Here is a 7,073-nt window from a genome sequence, read left to right on the forward strand (position 1 = left end):
CTTCGTAATCCTCGGTGTATAGAATAGGAATCTTCGTTGTTGATCCAATACTGTTGGAGATGTTGATAGGATTAGATTGAGAATCGCCCATGCCTGATCGTTTAACATGTTTGAAAGATCAGACTTGTAATATGTAATATTAGGGAAAACGAATAAATAAAGAGATACGTCAATTATGGAGTGACGGCTCAATAAATATCAGTTAATGCGGAATAACCCTAATCGCTTCTTTCACAGAAGAGATGTGTATGAATTACACAGCCTCCTGCTCTGATACCAATTGATGAGTTTATAAAACTCTTTGATCGATTTGATCTTTAAAACAGGCGAATAAAGAAAGCAATAACAGTTTAAACAAAAACACAAGTATGGATCTGAAAGAGTTGAATGATTCAATTAACTCAATCCTTAGCAGAGCGCGATAAAGAACTTCTGCTGTCGAGGATTCTAGGGTTACAGATGATAAGAACGTGTACACTATAAAATCTCTATCAAAACATTACTTTCCAGAATGCATGCAAGCATCTTTATATAATAAACCCTATACGAAACTCAAGGATGGACAGGCCCATACCGGAGACAAAACTTGGACTAGCTAACGAGCCCAAAGACGCAACACTAAACTGGACCTAACAAATTTCATTCAAATACTTTTGTGATATTTCAAGGACTTTTGGAGGTAGGATATTGTTGGAGGAGGTAAATGAAAGTTGCAGACAAAATTTCAGGAATTACGGAGCATTGAGGAGCAAGATACCACAGAAATGAAGATTTTGGCTTTACAGAGATTTACACGGCCGTGTAAATGCAAGCCTTGTGTTTACGCGGGCCGTGTAAACGTAGATTTCTGCGCATTATATTTTTGCGTTTACGCAGCCCGTGTAAATGACAGTGTTAATTTACGCAGGCCGTGTAAACGTAAACGTGAGTTTTAAAGCAGTTTTTCACCATTCTTAAAAGGGGGAACCAACTTTTTACTTAGGGGGGGGGGTTCGACTTTTAGAGTAGAGAAGGCGAATTTCTTGAGGATTTTGAAGTTGATTAACACTTGGGAACATTTGATTTCATTTTGTAAGAACTTTAATTTCATATTCTAGATTTGTGATCTTGTTCTAGTCATGAGTGGCTAGAACCCTAGATTCTCCAACTTTATGTCTTGACTTCTAGTTGTGATTTCAATCATATGACTTGATGTTTTCTTTCAATTTTCTATCTAGTGAATTTGATTTTGTTTCAATCGAATGTTTGATTCTAATTGTGATTCTTATTGGCCATTTGAATTAGGGTTAGATCATTCAAGTTATCTAATTTCAAAATCCGTAATTGTTTTGTAAATTGGACTAGGTAACAAGCACTAAACTGATTTTTATTGAATGGATTTAGTGTAAATCTTATTCACACATTCTTATGCTCCCAAACTTATGAGGAGTATTGAGTGTTGTTGGGAACATTCACATAAAGTTTAATGCAATCTTTCAACCTAATTCTAAGAGCTTGTTTAGATTAGATTGGTAAGGTTAGGATTAATCAAAGAGCTTATTTTGGTAAATCAATATGGTGAATGGGAGGTGCTAGATCTTGTTAGCATTTCCATGTACCAATTTAGATAGAATTGAACAAGTATCGTTTCATCCTTGGAATCACATTGCTAATTTGTCTTGCATGGAGTTGGAGTCCTTACAAATCTTGAATCTACTTCATTAATCAATCATTTACTTATTGCTTTATTCTATAGTTTAAATCATTGCTTATAAATTCCCCCTATTCAGTGACCATTTTTGTACCTTACGCAAAAAGGTATAAACACTTGTCCCGTGTCTCTGTGGATCGACCCTACTTACCTTGTACTACATTATTAGTGCATAGTAGTAGTGTTTAAGGAGTCATTTGTACCCTTTATTTGTTGGGTTTGACACGCCCAACAAAGGTTAAGTTCATTACGATTACTTAATCTATCCTATGTTAGTCTAATGGGAGGAATTTTGGTACACCTAATAGATCTTAAACTTCTCAAGTGTTTATATCTCTCTTCGAATAACATGGTAGGTAAAATTCTTTTAGAGCTAAGGACTTTGACATTCCTTGCAGTTGTAAATTTTTCTAAAAATCAGTTTCAAGGAAGCATACATCAAAGGGGACAGTTCAAAAATCATTTTCAACTATATTTTATCTCTACTTTTATGCTATTATTTATGATATCAGTAATATTAAGCTATAACTATCATTAACATCAATATTAATTATATTCAAGTATAATTGTTATTATTAATAGTATTAGTTATATTCGACTATAGTTTCTATTAACAACGATATTAGTTATATCCAACTATAATTATTACTAAAAGTAAATTCAGTTGTAACTTCTCTCTACTTCTTACAGTAATCATTAATCTTAACTACCCATTGCACAATATAGTAATAAATAATTTTGATTTAATAGTTATTATAACTTACTTCTCCTTGCAACAATAATATGTTGTAAACTACAAATGTACCACACTACTATACTATACATCATAACACGTTAATACTCTCAACTGTATAAACTCAAGATATGATATAACAAGGATTAACTAGAAGTTGAACAATATAAACTCATTCTCTTTAGTTAAGAATAACTATTAGTAGTTTCTATAACACAGACTTATCATATCATACAACAATCAACAATAATAGTATTATTCACACTTCTTGGCCCCATTTCTTCTTCAAGAAACTGTAAGTGTATGGGGGTTAATATTAGTTGATTGTTTGAATTTATTACATTCACCATTCCTCCTTACATGTTATTTGTACACTAGATAAACTTATTGGATTAAGTGTCTAAGGTCTTAACTAAATTTGTATAATCTTAAAAGAATAAAATTAAAGTCTTTTTGGGTTGCCCTCATAACAAGGAAATAGCTTGGATTGATATTAAGAGAAAGATAAAATAATCTATTATTATATTACGTGATTAATATATTAATTGGAAAAAGTAGTAATTAATGTAGAATTTAATCATAATTAATTGTAATTAATTTTGGGTTAATTAGAATTAATTAAAAGGTGCAAGGGTTAAATTGCAATTGTTGAATAATTAAACAAGGAAGGCAATTCTAGAACCTTCCTTATGTATGGACAAATTTAATAGTCTATAGAAGGGTTCTAGAAGCCTCCTTGATCAAATAAGGAAATTAGATTTGAATAGGTACAATATACCAATATTTTAATATCCAAATATAGGGTTTTAGGTTATCTGGAAGCTATATAAAGGGTCCTAACCCTAAGCAAAATTGATCCCCATCCTTTCCTAAAAAGAAAACGGATTTATTCATCTCCCTTCTCTCCAAAATATCGATCATAAGGTTTTTTGGGGTTTTAGGTGTGACGCATTAGATACTACCATACTATTGGAGGTAGTATTTCCAGGGAGATCTACAAGAGGAGTTACAACAGGAATTCTTTATTGCTAAATGTACGGTTTATCCTCCTTCATTTCAATTTTGGTAGGTTAACTTGATGTTTCTTAAAGTATGTAGCTATAATAGTGAAAATGCCATTGAAGTTATAGGTTGCATGTGCCCGTAAGAGTTTATGAGTAAAAATACATTATGCAAATCTTATTCTTGTAACCTAGGAAAGCCATTAGTGGTATTAAATCCTAGGATTTTCAATTATTAGTGCATGTTATAAAACTAGAATCAAAAACCTAAAAATCGATAGTCTGTTAAGACCATGACGTGGTCAACCCATCTAACACGTTATGGTGATCTCCTATAATTAAAATTTAGGATTTTCTTGCCTTTTTCAAAATTTAAGATAATTATTAGTAAATAGATATTATTTTAAATTGTTAAAATCTTATCATTAAAGCTAGATAATTAAGAAATCATAATTTGAAGATTAAGGAAGTTATAAAAGGTAATTATCCAGTTATAAGATAATTAGATAATGGAATTATCCTTAAAATATGTAATAGAAAAATAATTATTTGTTTAATTAAAAGATTTTTTTTTAAATGACAAATCTAACCTACTCCTAAACTACTCCTTAAATCCACCTATGTCCACAACGGGATTCGAACCCTCAACCTCAAGGAGGGAGGGCAACACCGGATACCGCTGGGCTAGAAGCCCTTTGGTTTAAAAGATAAATATTAAAATCAAATGGTTTAAAAGATTAATTAATTAAATGTTAATTAAGATAATTAAATTTAAGTCTTATATTTTTAAAAGGTTTTAAAATACACTCTATACATACATACGTGTGTGTGTGTGTATATATATATATATATATATATATATATATATATATATATACATACGTGTGTGTGTGTATATATATATATATATATATATATATATATATATATATATAGGGTTCGGTTCCAGTGAGTACTTTTTTTTCGGTGAGGATTCGTGAAGACACCTTTAAATAACAGAAAAAACATTTTAAAAAAATAAAAATCATAAAATCGAGCATAGTATTATATTGGAAAGAAAAAAAGTTGACAAAAATTTTGGATCATTAAAATGGAATCATGAATCATAAAAATTAAATCATGGATCATAAAAATGATCCATGCTTCAGTTTTAATAATCCAAAAAAAAATCCTAATTTTTTTCTCTTCGATTTTATAATTTGTATTTTTTAATATATATATATATATATATATATATATATATATATATATATATATATATATATATATATATATATATATATATATATATATAGGGTTCGGTTCATATGAGACGGCCTAATTTTGTAAGACCGTGAGACACAATTTTTTATTTTTTTTAGTTAATTCATGTTCCGAAAATAATATTTAAAAAAAGAATTTTTGGATTTTTCCATTTATTTTGCATTTTAAAATTATTTTTTAGAATATGTACAGTGTAATATTCTATTAGAATATTTCACGTATTTTTAAAAAAAAATGAGATTTATTTATTATTTTTTTTAGTTAATTCAAGTTCCGAAAATAATATTTAAAAAAAAAAGAATTTTTAGATTTTTCCATTTATTTTGCATTTTAAAATTATTTTTTAGAATATGTACAATGTAATATTCTATTAGAATATTTCACGTATTTTTCAAAAAAAAAAAAAAACAGGATTATTCTTTTTTATTTTATTTTTTTTAGTTAATTCAAGTTCCGAAAATAATATTTAAAAAAAGAATTTTTGGATTTTTCCATTTATTTTGCATTTTAAAATTATTTTTACATTTGGTCTTACGGTCTCACAAAATTAGAATGGTCTCAAATGAACCTGAACCTATATATATATATATATATATATATATATATATATATATATATGAGGTATAGTATTATATGTATAACATATAGTTAGTTGAATAAATAGTATGCATTATTCACAAAGCCACACTATAAGAGATGTATAAGGAAACGGCCTGTAAAATGACCGTTAAATGGGTGTCCTTTTCACCCACCGCTTTATTGTGTGGAGGAGGGTCGTTAGCCGAAAGGGTTTACTAGGACACTAATCTCATTAAAAGTATAATATATAAATAGTATGACCTTCAATAAAATCTTACTCTAGTTACTTAAAGAGAAATGTGAAATTGTATATTAATCCATGAAAACGCACATTGTTTCTTTGTGGGTCATTAATGGAGCGTACATGGTTAACCAACACACTAATGTGGGACTACAAAAATGAAATGATGGTACAAACTCGAAATTTATGGTTGTTGATGGAGCATGTATGGTTAACCAGCACATCAATGTGATATCATAAATGACCTTAAGGGTGTCACTCAAGTTTGTATGGTTATTTTCATGTTGTTTGTGCTTATCGGCATCCCAGTCACAAATCGAAGAGCATAATATGAGATTAACCATGTCATTGAAAGGTTCAATGAATCTCGAAAGATCTAGGATTTCATAATAGGTTGAAATTGGTAAAGCGATTTACCTACCTAAAATAAATTCGCAATTAAATTATGGTATCCCCTTCTTAATTTTGAATTGTATTTATGGATCCTAGCCTTAGATATTAATTTGGGTTAAAATAATAAGGATTAAATCAACTAAAAAAACCTTATCTCTTGTTTTAGATGTCTAGAAAATGTGATCTTCCTCCTCCTCCACCGCTCACTCATGACTTCACTCTATTGTCGATTTTGTCAAAAAAGAAGCTTACTGGTCTAAACTATATGGACTGGATGCAGAATTTAAAGATGACACTTCTCTACAAGAATAAAGAGAATGTTGTTGATAATCGTGTTCCTGAAATTGATAAAGAAACTACCACTCCCGAGGAACTTGTTGAATACAACTAACACGTTGATGGCACTACTAAGGTTGCTTGCATTATGATTGCAATCATAGCACCTGATCTTCAAAGTCGTATGACAACTACTGCCAATACAAAATGAGCTTGGCTCTTGCTCAAATGTTCCACAAGAAAGTGAGGCATGAGCATTATTAAGTCATCAAGGACCTAACAGTGTACAAGTTGAAAGATGGATAATTATGTGTGCTTATGTGCAAAAGATGCAGAGACACATAGAAAGATTGGAAAAGCTCAATGTGAATATCGACAAAGAGCTTACCACTGACATGGTGCTCAACTCCTTGACAAGTATTTATGATCATTTTATCTTAACTTATCATTTGAACAATACTGAAACCACATTGATTGAGCTTCATAATCTATTGCAAACTGTTGAAGCTAGAATGAAGAAGTCTCATTCAAACAGTTCTGCTATTGCCCTAGTCACGGCTATTCAACAAGTCAATAGGAAGAAAAGAAAGGCTTATTTCCAACCTAAATGGAAAGGAAAAGCCCATATTTGAGAGTCCAGTGGTGGGACAAAGGGAAAGGTCAACTTTGATACTCCTCCTGTCGGTGATTCAAAAGAAGTTGTGTGCTTTCATTGTGGGCCAAAATGGACATTGGAAGATAATTTTCCCCAAGTACCTACAATAAGTGAGAGAATCAAAGGGCGAGGTGTTTGGCTCTACATTTGGTATATAATTCATCGAAATCAATAAAACTTATGTGTCAAACTCTTCAATCCTTGAACATGATGTTGTTTACACATTTGTTATGATATACAGG

This window comes from Lactuca sativa, chromosome 7 (genome assembly GCF_002870075.4).
Source record: "Lactuca sativa cultivar Salinas chromosome 7, Lsat_Salinas_v11, whole genome shotgun sequence".
In the NCBI taxonomy this organism is placed as follows: Eukaryota; Viridiplantae; Streptophyta; class Magnoliopsida; order Asterales; family Asteraceae; genus Lactuca; species Lactuca sativa.